Source organism: Mustela putorius, unplaced genomic scaffold (assembly GCF_011764305.1).
Source record: "Mustela putorius furo isolate JIRA1106 unplaced genomic scaffold, ASM1176430v1.1 tig00000224_pilon_pilon_pilon, whole genome shotgun sequence".
NCBI classification, from domain to species: Eukaryota; Metazoa; Chordata; class Mammalia; order Carnivora; family Mustelidae; genus Mustela; species Mustela putorius.
In genome coordinates, this window is record NW_025421321.1 from 27365260 (window position 1) to 27380766 (window position 15507).

A 15507-nucleotide genomic window follows, 5' to 3' on the forward strand; every position below is an offset into this window, starting at 1 on the left:
TCTCATGGTCTCACTCTCAAGTAAATAAATAAAATATTAAAAAAAAAAATAAGTAAAATCTTAAAATAAAAAAAAATCCCCTCAGAGGGGGGAAAACATGTTAATACCTATATACATATTTTTTTTACAGTCTACAAAGAAACTATGTATAAGTACAAGCTAAGAAGTTAGTTCCTATGGTCCACTGCTGTACAGAAGTTACACAAAATTTTCAAATGGTGGTGACAAGTTAAGGAAGCTTATAGCATCTGTGAAGATCACAATGTTCTAGAGGCAAGGAAATCACCTGAGAGAAGACTCGTGTAGTCTTTGACTTATAAATTGATTTTAAGAAGCTCTGTCAAGTTATACTATACAGAAAGTCCTACATGTGTTTTGTTCAATCTTTTAAAAAAAAAGAGAGAGAAACGATCAAATAAGCAAAACACATTTTTTTTCCTTTTTTTTTTTTAGGAGGTAAATTTCTGGCCCATAGGTATGACTGGTATATTTGGACCTTTGTTCCACATCATCTTTATTTGCATACATACCAGAGGCATACATACACTCCTAGTCCTGGCATTTATCTGTAGCTATATCTGTAGCTATACCAGCCAGTGATATACACAATGATAATTTGAGCTTGGGGTCTGCCCCAAAAAGCACTGTAAGACAGAACTTATATGCAGACAGTCCCTAAGATTACTGCCAATAACCTGAGAGGCAGTGGGTAGTGGAAAGAATGAAACAGAGGACAGAAAGCCAAAATAAGAGCGTGCTGTCAAGCCAGTCACTGTGGTCAATGGTGACTCTTTGAAAAGTTATATAGAAAGCTGAGACTCATGGCCTAAAAAGAGAGAATCTCAAAACATTTATTCACTGGTTTCTGTTTCCAACTGGTCAAGTTGTCCTAAAAAGATTATTAATTCTCACATTTCCAGATTTGCATACATACCAGAGGCATACATACACTCCTAGTCCTGGCATTAGAAAAACTCTGGGACAAAGGAAAAAATGAGCAGTGGTTGAGCTGAGGTGAGGTGTTTTGTCAAGAAACACCACTCTGAGGCTGAATGAAATACGACTAGGTAAAAAGTTAATGCAAAGGAAGTGAAGTGGGGAGTGAGAATTACCTGATTCCTAGCTACTTGCCAACAAGGGAAACATACAGTCAATTCTCTAAAAGGAAAAAAAATCTTGAGAAGTTTTTTCTCATGAAATCAAGTTATTTAAAGCTTTAATAGTAACAAAAGGGTTTGAGGTACACAAAATATTATGTCTATAGAAAGGTCTGCTCATTTTACTTTGTTATATTATTGAGCCTAAATGCTCATTACATAATCTAAATAAAGTCAATTATCAGGCATGTAATTTGCAAATATTGTTTCTTAGTCTGCAGCTTGTCTTTTCATTCTCTTAACTGTTTTTCAAGAATAGAAATTTTTAATTTTGGGGGCGCCTGGGTGGCTCAGTTGTTAAGCATCTGCCTTCAGCTCAGGTCTTGATACCAGGGTCCTGGAATCTAGCCCTGACTCAGTCTCCCTGCTCAGCAGGGAGCCTGCTTCTCCCTCTCCCACTCCCCTGCTTAGGTTCCCTCTCTCCCTGTCTCTCTCTCTCTGTCAAATAAATAAATAAAATCTTTAAATTTTTTTTATTTGATTAAGTCCAATTTATCAGTTTGTTCTTATATGGATCTTGCTTGGGGTGTTATACTAAGAAATCCCAAAGTCCCAAAACTTTATTTTTTTTCCCCCCAGAAGTTTCATTTGTCTTAGGTTTTACATAAAGTTTATAATCCATTTGGAGTTAATTTCTGTATATGGGCTAAAGTTAATCTTTTTTTGTATTCTGCAAACTGTTTCAGCACAACTTAATGAAAAGACTGCCATTACTTCACTGAATGATCTTTGCACCTTTATATATATATACAACTATTTTCAGAAAACAATTTGTATGGGTATACATATGATCCCCAACTTAAAATGGCCCAACTTAATGGTTTTTGACTTTACATTGGGGTGAAAAATGATATGCATTCATTCAATTCAGTACTTCAAAATTTTGAATTTTGATCTCTCCAGGCTAGTATTATGCATTATGATATTCTTGTAATGCTGGGCAGTGAACCATGCAATCACAAGGGTAAACAACCAATACACTTACAAACCATTCTGTGCCCATACAACCATTCTGCTTTTTGTTTTCAATACAGTATTCAATAAATTACATGAGATATTCAACACATTATTATAAAATAGGCTTTGTGTTAGAGGACCTTGCCCAACTGTTGGCTCATGTAAGCATTCTGAGCTAAGCTGTAATGTTTGGTAGGTTACATGTATTAACTGCATTTTCAACTTAGAGTATTTGTAACTTATGATGGGTTTATCATCTTTAGGACTGGGTAACCCCATCTTAAGTCCAGGAGTATTTCTACCATAATGCCACACTGTCTTGATAAGGGTAGATCTGTATCTTGAAATCAGTTCATATTAGTTTTCCCACTTCATTCTTTTTCAGTTTCTTATTCTAGGTCCTTTACACCTTCCTTATGTATTTTAGAATTATACTGCCAATTTCTAAAATCCATCTAAGGGGATTCTGACTGGGACTGCACTGGATCCATAGATCTATTTGAAGAGAACTAACATCTGAACAATACTGAAAAGTCTAATGCATTAATGTGGCCTATCTCTCTAACTAATTAAGCCTTTAGGCAAAAAATTTGCAGGTATTTCATCAAAAAGGATGTATGGATGACAAGCACATAAAAATATGCCCATATCATTGGTCATTAAGGAATGCAATTAAAAGCACAATGAAATACCACTACACTACTATTAGGATGGCTAAAATGAGAAAGACGGGCACCTGGGTGGCTCAGTCAGTGAAGTATCCAACTCTTGTCTCTGCTCAAGTCTTGATCTCGTTGTCATGAGTTTGGGCCCTGTGGTGGGCTCCGTATTGGGTGTGAAGCCTACTTAAGGAAAAGAAAAGCAGAAGAAAGAGAAGAAAGACTGGCCATACCAAGTATGAGCAAGGATGAAGGACACAGAGAAAAAGGATCTCAGACACTACTGTTTGGAATGTAAAAATGTAACAACCACTTTCATAAGCAACTGTTTTTAATGTGAGCATTTACTTAAAAAATTAAACATACACCTCTTAAATGATTCAGCATTCCACTCGTAAGTATTTGCTGAAGAGAAATGAAAGCATATGCTCATATAATGACATCACATAATGTTCACAGCAGCTCTATTTTTAACAGCCAAATCTTGAAAACAATTCATATGTCCATCAACAACTAAATGGACAATATGCAGTAAATCCATACAATGGAGTACCATTCAGCATAAAAAGAATGAACTGTTATTATATGCCACAATGAATGAATCTCTATGCTGGGGAAAGAAATGTGACAGAGAATACATAGAATTATATAAAATTCCAGAAAATAGATGAGTAGTTGCCTGGGGACCAAGGGGAAGGCCAAGAGGGCCAGAGATTATAAAGGGGCATGGGGAAACTTGGGACTAATGGAAATGTTTATTTATTATCTTGATTGTGGGGTTGATTTCACAGGTGTAAACACTGGTCAAAACTCAAATTGTACACTTGAAATACGTTCAGTTTATTACATATCAATTATACATTAATAAAGTTATTAAAAAATTTCTGATTTCTGGGTAGTAATGGGATCTACATTAGTGCTACTTTTTTTGCAGTAGAATAATCAATAATTAGGAGCTAAAAAATTAAAAAGTAGCAATAGTTCTAACACCGAGGACAAAGGCAGAAAAGTAACGGTTCATAAACCCACCACTTAAGAGAATGAAATTGTATCACTTTTATATATATAGATGCCTAAGATGTGTATATACTGAAGAAGGAAGGAAAAAGAAAAAGGATATATATGAGAACTCAGATGTTAGCTATTCCCCCATAACTGTTATTAAATTATGTTAAACTAGGAAAGCACTTAAGCAGAAAAGTGTGAACACTGCCAATCTCAAAATGTAACGCTTATTATCTTTAGAAGCATTTTGTTACTTTTATAATACCTGAAGTGATATAATAATGTCAGTCACTTAACCAGATCTTAGAGTATAATATCTTCATCTTAAGTACTATTATTTTCAGTATTTTAATAATTTTCTCACAGTCCTGGAATGTGATCTTTTGTGCTCTGATGACACTTAAATTAATAGCATAATTTTCTGGTACTTGCAACAGTTGCTTTCCCTTCTGATTTTTTTTATACTTTCCTCCTATAATATGTGCAGATAAATCCTCTAATAATCATTTTTTCTTTATCTCTGGGGGATTCAAAAAGCTTCAATAGAATAAGGAAATATCAAGAGATTAAATTTTTTAAGAAATTTAATTTTAATATTAATTGCAATATTTCTAATCAGATATCTTTAAAGAGAGAGCAAATCTCTTAATATCCAGTTCATTTGATCTTATTTGCAAGCTTCATTGATGTTCTCCACACTTTCTCTAAGTAGCTCTATAACTACATCTATTTAATCAAATGCTATTCTCTGTCAAACAATCCACATGGAACATATCAACCCTTCCTATACTTAAGTTTATTTTTACTATAACTGACCAATACTGAGGATTATTTAAAAGATCTGCTACTATTTTTAGGACATGTGAACAAGTATCTATCCATAAAGTCAAATGAAACAGACTCACTTAATACGTTCCTATGCAGCCACTACAGAATGATTATAGCAACTACCTTTAAAGAAAGAAACATCTGCCAAATTGCATGCGGAAGATTAGGAGACACTCTCATAGTGTGGTCCTTAGCTATCCTGTATTACAGACCATTAAGAAAAAAAATCAACAGCAAGCCAATGAGGAGAGGATTCTGAGTAGATGGCTAAGCAGAAAGCACCAGGAAACGGTCTCCCCACCTAGACATTGACACTGATAGACCCAGATATATTTTGGGACTCTGGAGTCTATTGAAGGCTTGCAAATTCTATCAATTTCAGCTCTGAGCTTGACAGAGGCCACCCATCAACCAACCCCATATTCAGCAGCCCTGAATATGGGGCTTCAGAGAGTCATAGGTACTCAGAAGTAATGTACACACGGCTTACTGGAGCTAGGGTAGGCAAAGGGATCAGTCTTCCACGTACAAGGATCTGTGCTCTGCTCCAATGCCCCATGACTGCAAACCTCTCCTCCTCCTGGAGAAGTAACTTCCTGAATATTCAAAGAGCCAGTTCCCTCCCCCTCCACTTCATTTTTCTTTTTTTCCCCTTTTGGGAATCAGACATCAAGGATACAAACACACCAAAGTAACTGCACAAAGAAACATGGAAGTCACTGTGCAAGCCCAGGGAAGATGAAGGCTCAAAAATTATCAGCAGACTTTAAACTTATACCATAGGCTTATCCTTAGCACAGAGATAGCCTATAACAATCAAAAATTAGGAATAAAATTTTAAACATGGGAGATTTTAATCTTTCTTCTCTAGGGAAAAAGGAAAATCCAATTTCTAGAGTTACCTTGCTATTAAAGTATCCAGTTTTTAAAAACAACAAAATTACAAGGCATAAAAGAACAGGAAAGTGAGGCCTTGATCCAAAGGAAAAAAAATATTAACAGCAATTTTCCCTAATAAAGATCTGAGAATAGATTAGACAAGAATTTGAAAAGGAGGGGGAATTTGAAAAGGACCCACTGGGTGGCTCAGTGGGTTAAAGCCTCTGCCTTTGGCTCAGGTCATGATCCCAGGGTCCTGGGATCAAGCCCCCTTCCCTTCCTATCTCTCTGCCTGCCTCTATGCCTACTTGTGATCTCTGTCTCTCAAATAAATAAAAAAAAAAAATTTTTTAAAATTCAGAATTTGAAAAGGATGTTTTAAGTATGCTCTAAAAATTAAAAAGATGCGGAGAAAGATGTGGAGAAAGAAAATGATGAACAAAATGGAAATATCAACAAGAGAAAGAAAACCTAAAAAGAAATTGTGGAGCTGAAAGTACAATGACTGAAATGAAAAATTCACAAAAGGAACCTAAAGGCAGATTTGAGACTTTAATCTGAGAGAAGAATCTGAGACTTTAATGACAAGACAATGTCAACTATCAAATGTGAACTACAGAAAGAAAAGGAATACAGAGAAGCAAACAGAACCTAAAGGAAATGTGGGACAAACCGACCAATGTGTGCACTGTAGGGACCCAAAAGAAGACAGTGGCATGGAGAGAATATTTGAACAATGTCTTAAAACTCCCGATTTTGATGAAAGACATGAATATAAACATCCAAGAGATCAAAAAAGTCCAAGCAAGATGAAATCAAAGAGACCCACACCAAGACACATTATAATCACACTTTCAAAGCCAGATTCAGAGAGTCTTGGGGGAAAAAAGGCGACTCATCATGTATTAGAGACCCTCAAAAACAATCAGATTTCTTAAAGGAAATTTTGAAAGGCAGAAGGCAGTAGGCTGATATATTCCAAGTGCTTAAACAAAACAAAAACAAAAACTGTCAACCAAGAATCCTGTTTCTGGCCAAACTGTCCTTCATCAGTGTGGAAGAAATAAAGATATTCTCAGATAAACAAAAGCTGAAGGAGGTCTGGATTAGATTAGATAACCCAGGTGCTCACCCACCTTGCACTTTGATGCTAGACAGAGTATTTCTTTCCTTAAACCTCGTGAACCAACTTCTGTAGCCTCAAACTTTTCTTCTGCAGCTTCCTCACCTCTTCTTTGCCTTCATAAAATTGAAGAGTTAAGGCTTTGCTCTGGATTGGGCATAGGCTTAGGAGAACACTGCAGCTGATTTGATTTTCTATCCAGACCACTAAAACCTTCTCTGTATCAGCAATAAGACAGTTTTGTTTTCTTATCATTTGTTTGTTCACTGGAGTAGCACTTTTAATTTCCTTCGAGAACTTTTCCTTAGCATTCACAACCTGGCTAAGTGTTTGGCTCAAGAGGTCTAGCTTTTGGTCTATCCTGGTTTTTGCCAGGTGTTCCTCACTAAATTTAATCATTTCTAGCTTTCGATTTAAAGTGAGAGACAGGTGACTTTTCCTCTCAGAGGCCATTTAGGCTTATCAACTGGCCTAATTTCAAAATTTGTGTCTTGGGACCAGGATAGCCAAAGGAGAGGGAGAGATAGGGGGAATGTGCAGTATGTGAAGCAATCAGAACACATTAAGTTCGCCATCTTATAAGGTTGCAATTCATACTGACTCAAAACAATTACAACAGTCACATCAAAGATCACGTCACAGATCATAATCAATAATAATGAAAAAGCTTAAAATACTATAGAATTACTACAATGTGAGACATAAAGTGAGCAAATGCTATTGGAAAATGGCACCAACAGACTTCAAGACAGACTGCCACAAACTTTCAATTTGTTAAAATACCCATTATCTGTGAAGCACAATACAGCAAAGTACAGTAACACGAGGTATGCCTGTACACCAGACCCTGCCTAAACTCTAGCAAAACGTCCAGTCTTATTGCTAACTCTGACCATAGAGTACCAAATGCTGTGTAATTCATGCCTTACCTCCTATAAATTCATGTATTTGTTCTTTGGCTAATGCAGTTCTCCCCTGAAGTTTCCTGTCTCCTCCCAAGCCTAACTTCTTACTCCTCAAGACACACTGAACTCAAGTAACATCTTATCCAGAAAACTTGGTTGACCATATCAGGTTAGATTACATGCTTCCACTCTACCTCATCAAAATGGCTCATCATAACACTCAACACATTTTACTGAAATTATCTTTTTAAATACTTCTTTCCTCATCAGACAGAAAGCGAATCCTGAAAGCCTATCCTAGCTAGGTATTAGAACCTAATTCACTTTAACATCCTCAGAATCCAGCTCACTGCTCCATAGACAGTGGATAATAAAGGTATGTTACATTTAAATTGTTTCCTACTGAAAAATGTTGCTCCTTGCTTTTCTGCTTATGTACTTTTTCAAGGTAAATGTGACAGCTATACAAATTTCATCTAGTAAAGCTCTAAAATTAGGACAGAACTTCCCTAATCAACTTTTGTAAGTTAGTTCTTATTTATCTTACCCTAAGTTTTAAGAAGGTCCAAAGAAACCTGACCGTTCCACACTAATACCCTCCCTATTACACAAGTGGATGGGAAAACAAGAGGATTTCTTTTGTCACTTGCCTATGTGGCAACCCCATTCATATTTAGCATACTTATTTAGAAATCTTAATATTTAAATTAATATTTCTCTTTAACAGCCCATTGGTTAAAGCAATGAAAAAATTTTAATATTCCTTGTTCACAACTAGTTTATACATCAGAATTCAAAGAAAGAAAGTAGTAATGACACATTTAATATTCCGTAGAAAGCTATTAGGTAAGGAAGGTGGATTAAATACACACATCTCATTTCAGCCTCTCCTCAAAACTCACTAAAACTGTGTTGCTCCTGTTTTTCCTTTAAGGCATAATCTCAAAGAGAACAGGGAAAATTGGAGAGGCGACAAGAAGAAAAATTGTGGAATCAGAAAAACAAAGGCATACATGCAAATTCACATAAGCATACATGCAAATTCCTAAAAAAATTAAAAAATGAAATCTGGCAATAAGCAATATGCACCAGAGATCACATGTGTGAGCAACAGAGAAATATAACATATACCACAACCTGAGTGTATTTCAAGAACAGCGGACTGGCTTAACATTAGGAAATCAAACAATCAATTTGCCACATTAACAGATTAAAGGAGAAAACAAACTGACTATTTTAATATATAGAAAGAATATATTTGACAAAATTCAACTTTTCATAACAAAACTCCTAGCAAAACAGAAATAGAAATAAATTCCATTAATTGTTAGAGGATTTAGTAAAAGAAATACATATACAAAAATTTACCTAATAGGGCGCCTGGGTGGCTCAGTGGGTTAAGCCGCTGCCTTCGACTCAGGTCATGATCTCAGGCTCTCTGCTCAGCAGGGAGCCTGCTTCCTCCTCTCTCTCTGCCTGCCTCTCTGCCTGCTTGTGATCTCTCTGTCAAATAAATAAATAAAATCTTAAAAAAAAAAAAAATCTACCTAATAATAAAACGCTAAAGTTTTATGTTTTTTGTTTTTTGAGATCTGGAACAAAAATGTTTACTATTTCACATTGTTTTAGAAAGCCTAGCCAGAGCAATATGGGGGTGGGGGGAAAGGGAGGTATAAAGATGGGAATGGAGGAAATGAAACTGTTATTACAAATATTCTGTTCACAGAAAAATCCAGATAAATTTACTGATAAAAATATTAGATAAAAGTTTAACAAGGCTACTGGATAAAAAACCATTAAAAAAAAAAAAAACAGATTTATAGGGGTGCCTGGGTGGCTCAGAAGGTTAAGCGTCTGCCTTTGGCTCAGGTCATGATCCGAGGGTGAGGGTCCTGCGATCAAGCCCCGCATCGGCACAGGGAGCCTGCTTCTCCCTCTCCCTCTGCAGCTCCCCTGCTTGTACTCCTGCACTATCAAGTAAATAAGTAAAATCTTAAAAAAAAAAAAAAATGTACATACATCAGCAACAAACAAAACTGAAGGGAGAAAAAAATGACTGCTACACACAACAAAGAATGGCCAAAATTACAGTCTGAAAAAACCAAGTGATTGACTAGGATACCATTTTTTGCCTCTTAGCTCCAAATCCACCCTTATTACCTGCTCTGTGATAATGGAGGTTTACCCTGTAAGCATGTCTCTTTCACGGCTACACTATGTTCAGCCCTATCAAGTAGAAGATGGCATCAAGTTACGGGCTTGCTAATTCAGGCTGTGGTTTCCTGTCCACCAGCCTGGTCAATTTACACCTCAGAGGAATGTATTCTGCTTGATCAGAAACAGAATGTTGGAAGAGTCTTCTCCAAGAAATCTGAGCGACCAGTCACTCAAAAAGACCTGAAGGTATTGACATTTGGCATTCCTCATTATGAGATCTAGTCAGATGACTCGGAAATAAAGTTCACAGTTGACAAGCCTCATGCATGCACTGAGAGCTTCCAAACAGCTTTTTTAGTTTTTTTTCCCCAGCTTTTTATATCCGACTTTTTTTTAAAAGATTTTTATTTATTTATTTGACAGAAGGAGATCACAAGTAGGCAGAGAGGCAGGCGGGTGGGGGCAGGGGGAGCAGGGAAGCAGGCTCCCTGCTGAGCAGACAGCTCCCATGCGGGGCTTGAACCCAGGACCCTGGGATCATGACCTGAGTCGAAGGCAGAGGCTTTAACCCACTGATTCACTCAGATGCCCCTATATCTGACTTTTAACCACAAGCAGATGAGCAAAGATTTTAAGTGCAGAAAAAAAAAGAGTAACTTAAGGGAAAAGAAACTACTTAGAGGGGAAAAACAGTATTTCTGGGGGGAAAAGTACATACACTTATGAAGTAAACTCTAAGAAATTAACATGACTAAAGTAAAAAAAAAAATTTCAACAGGAAGGTTATTAGGTAAATTGCATGAAATTCCCCAGAAATAGAGTCAACAGGAACCTAATACAGATGACTAAGAAGAGATCTAGATGAGTGATGGGAAATTGGAGGTTAAAGGAGTTTTAAGTATAGAGAAAACTACAGAAATGAAAAATTAAGATAATTGTTAACTCTAGGAATAACAAAAACCAGGTAACAAAAGAAAAATAATAGTTATTTTAACCACATGGCTTATCTCTGCATAGCATATATACATGTTCATAATGTGAACACTGAGTACTGATATAATCAAAATTAAAAGATAACTATGTGGGGGCTCACTTCAGCAGCACATATACTAACAATGGAACAAGACAGAGAAGACTAGCAGGGCCCATGCGCAAGGTGACATACAAATCTGTGAAGTATTCCATATAAAACATTAAAAAATTAAATAAAAATACAAGATAACTATTTGAGAAAAACAGGAAGCTAGGAAGTATACAGGTGTGTGGAGCGGGAGCAGGTCGAAGATACAGCAAACCCACCAAAAGGCAAAGTTAAAAGATAATGCCTAAACCAAGCAAACCAAAGGCAGCATAATTACAAGAACACGCAATAACATCAAGAATACTGTAGCACCAAAAGAATCAGCTAACACTCAGAAGTCGTTGACCTGCAGAAGGAGAAAAAGGTGGGAAGGAGGCGAGGAAATGCTCTTTGGTCGAAAAAGAAAACGGCACCAACAAAAAATCCTGTAACCTAACTCTAAACTATGTTCTTATGTAACTTTAATAAAAGCAAAAGCTTTAAAAAGAAAATAGCTTGCCCACATTCTCATAGTAAACTAGAAAATATGACTTTTTAAAAAAAGCATTCATAGGGACACCTGGGTGGCTCAAGCGGTTAAGCCGATGCCTTCCGCTCAGGTCATGAACCCAGGGTCCTAGGATCGAGCCCCACATCGGGCTCTCTGCTCAGCAGGGGGCCTGCTTCCCCCAACTTCTCTATCTGCCTGCCTCTCTGCCTACTTGTGATCTCTCTCTGTGTGTCAAATAAATAAATAAAATCTTTAAAAAAAAAAAAAAGCATTCATAGTAGCAAGAAAAAATTTTTAAATTTAGGAATAGAGTAAACAAAAAAATGCAAGTGTAGACAAAGAAACTACTCTTAACTGAGGGACCTAAATAAATGTAGATATAGCCAGTTTCTAGAATGTGAACACAATAGTTCTTAATCCGATGGATAAAAGTAAACCTAATTATAACTAAAAATTAAATGATTCTAAGGAATACTTGGAATAAATGTACAATATTACCAGTGATGTTTTAAAACTGAAATATTTTAAGTGACAACCCTAGTTTCAAAGCTATTATCTACTGAGACCACCATTCTAAATACATTTCATTTAGATTTTATATTTTCCTAATTTTATATTTTAAGTGCAAAATTTGTACTTTTGTATTTTATATTTCCCTACTTTTGCTCGTTTGTATTTGCTCTATTTGTTTTTTTAAAGAATCAATACAGGGTACTTTTAAAATAAGTTACTGAAGAAAAAGGAAGGTGGTTAAGAGGCTACTGAGTCCAACAGATCACACGGATAGTTCTTCTACCATATCACATAATCTCAATAATGAATTAAGTTTCTTTGTGTCTTTTTAAACATACTATACTGCTAAAGCAACAATAAAAGGCAAAAGTGTATTTACTTAACTAATTTAAGAGTGAACAAAAATCCAGTACTAAGAGTTCTCCAACAAAGGCAGCAAAGAGGAAAAATGGAAAGAACGATAACCAAGTAGCAGGTCAAAAAGGGAGAAGTTCCACCGGACCCTTAGAGTGGATTTTGACGGTTCTTCCCCTGACAGTTTATTTTAAATCAAACTTATTTTTCTTAACATCTCTGTGAAAAAGTTCATTATTTCCATATAATATGAACTGAAGCAAAGGGCAGACACATGACTTGTTTGAAATTATACAATTAAGGCAATGACTGAACTGTAAACAGAACCTAAGCTATCCAACTGCTAGTCTGCTGCTCTAACTAATGGATCATGCTCCCTGCTATGTAATAGGACTGTTTCCTTTAATTACAAATTCTTCATTCACCATCAGCTTACCAGCCAGAGGCTTCATCATTAGTTTTGCTATTCTTGCATTCATGAACTTATTCTAAGAATATGAGATTTCCGTGATAAAAAATATAAAGACCACTGCTTATTGTATCCTACCAAATCTGAAAATTCCAACTGCCATGGCAAGGATACTTCACCAAGCCTGCACTTAATGGCACATTTATAGGCAGAACTACCATTTTTTTACCTAAAGATTTATTTATTTATTTGAGAAAGAGTGCGTGCGCGCGCACACACACGTGGAGGGGAGCAGAGGGAGAGGGAGAATGAGTCCTAAGCAGACTCCGAGCTGAGTACAGTAGCCTGACAGAGCCTGACATGGGGCTCTATCTGAAGACCCTGATATGATGACCTGAGCCGAAGCCAAGAGTTGGACACTTAACAGACTGCATCACCCAGATTAACACCTATTTTGGGCTGGTCAGTGACCTACTTGTGATCTCTGTCAAATAAATAAATAAAATATTAAAAAAAAAAAAAGCATTCATAGTAGAGAAAGAGTGCGCGCGCACTCTTTAGTAGTGAATTTTGTTCTTATAGACCCCAATATCAATGCACTTAAAATCTTACATTAGAGCATCCTATGGACTCATTAGTCAACAAAATTCACATATATGACCTGTATGTAAAAGTCCAAAAGGCAGCAGGCTATTAAAGATACATGGAGCATCTGTGATGCTAGAAAGCAGATTAAGATAAAAATGAGATGTTCTTACATTCTATGCCAAATCCATAAAAGAAAATTTACTGGGTAAGCAAAGTAAATATCTGAAAAGAGGTATGCAGTCACTCGTCTTTGAGAAGCACTTTGTGTTTCTTTGGCACAGATCACCGCAGCAGTAGTAGCAGCAGCCTTGCCCTTGGTGCTGATTTCTTACTACTCTAAATGTCTCCTCTGAGCCAGAATACACTGGCTGTTGCTGATCATGCTGTGAGACACCTGCACTGGCTACTAGGCTTGTCATGACGCACAAAACCCTACCATCTTCAGCTTGACATTGTGCAAGTTATAATTATTCATCCAAATGAATATGTCAGAGCAGCAGCAGCAGACCTCTCATCAGAGCAAAAGAAAAATACATCAAAACATTATCAACCCAGCAGGAAGACAGGGACCATAAGGAAAATTACCCATTTTTAATATGGATGCCACAAAGCCATGCCTATTTTTCACAAAAAGAAAGGAAAATAAAGATCTTCCAAGTTTAAAGTCCAGAAACACTGAATCCAAAGAGGAAATAAATGTACAAAACAAAAACAGACAAGGATTATTTTTTAATGAATTATCTGGAACCCATGTACAATCACTTAAATGTAAGTTTGCTGCTAGACTGCATTTATTTTGCTTAAGAACCACACTGTTTAAAAGCGGTTAAGAAAAAATAATTCTCACAAGCAGAATTATTTCTAACAAATCAATGAAAAAAGATCATACACAGCAAAGTGGTCTGATATTGCTTACTTTTAAAACATAAACTAATATTGCCAATACTCTCATCATGTCTAAAAGACTCAAGAGCTCATACCACTGGTAGTATTATTACCAAAATATTTATGATGTACTGCTAGACTCTAAAATAAGTAAATAATGTATTTTGAAACATTTTAATAGCAAATATAAAAGAAAAACTGAAATTAGCCCCAGATCTAAACAAATGAAGACACATCCAAATTCTAAGTGCATATATAAAATAGGCAAGTGTAAATTAAAAATGTGAAAAAAATACTAACTTTAAGAATGATAGGAAATTATCTTCTCAGAACAAGATGTGAAAGGTTTTTTCATTCAAGACACAAAAAGCAGAAATCACAAGGACAAGACTTGGGACAACACTGAAAGTTAAACTTCTGACTGACAAAACAGATTACATACAAAGGTAAAAAGTATACCAGAGAGAAAATACATCTGATATAACCAGTAATCGGTATCCAAATTAAGAAAAATTTTTAAATAAGCAAAGATTATAAACACAATAATAATAATTTCAATTCTTGTTAAGAATAAAGGTCAGGCTAAGTCCTGGAAAGAATTTGGAGAAGTAGATATTACATGCATTGCTGAGCAGGGAAATAAACTTATACAACCAATCTGAGAAGGCAATTTGGCAATATTTAGTAATCTCAAAGAGGTACATTCCCCTCAATCCAAAATTTTCTCTAGGCATAAGCCACACTGAGTCTCATATACATAATAAGGAAATGTAAGGATATTCACTAGCACACAACTTAAGAAATTGTGAACAACTTTAGCAGTAGGACAACGAATAAATTAACTGGTGGATTCATACAATGTAACTATATAAAGCATTTAATGACAAAAAATGAACATCTGTCAAATCTGAGTTGTGGATAAAAAGGTATCCAAGTTTTTATCTGTGATTTACTAAGAATCTTAGTATATTCTTTAATTGGAAAAAAAATAACATTCCAGTTACTACTAATTAGGTTCTGTTCTCTGGGAGCTAGTACAAAACAGAAAACTTGCTGTATGACCTTACTAGATCTAAAATTCATCCCATGCATAAATGTGCAAGGCATTGAGCTGGTGTTAAATACAGATAGCAAATTTGAAAGAAATTACCCTCAAAGATTTCCCAGTGTGTTGAAATCACAAAATAATTTTGCTAAATGACAGAATAAGGTAAGCGCTAAACAGTCTTCTTGTGGAGATGCAAACTTTTTCACAGATTTAAGGCTGGAAAAGCTTGTATGTTTATCTACATTAAAAACACTACAAATTCATCAAAAATACAGTTTTTGAATTGGGATTCTGATACATATTAAAATTTAATCTAGAGATAGCATATCTGGAAAGAATAATATAATCCAGGTATAGCCCTATCTCATAATCTCACATAAAACAAAGTTTACAGAGCCAAATAGGAAATTCACATTTTAAAAAGAGGAAAATGTTTATTTTAGAAAGAAGAAAGCCAAACAGAAAATTT

The 15507-nt window shown here is 35.7% G+C and overlaps 1 protein-coding gene and 1 non-coding gene across 5 annotated transcripts in view; one reads left to right on the forward strand and one right to left on the reverse strand.

Moving 5' to 3' along the window:
- FANCL (FA complementation group L) overlaps positions 1-15507 on the reverse strand; it is a 299340-nt gene that overhangs the window by 31507 nt on the left and 252326 nt on the right. The window lies entirely within an intron of this gene.
- LOC123391425 lies at positions 10756-10861 on the forward strand. The gene has a single exon (XR_006606108.1). It is a non-coding gene; the product is annotated as a U6 spliceosomal RNA (small nuclear RNA).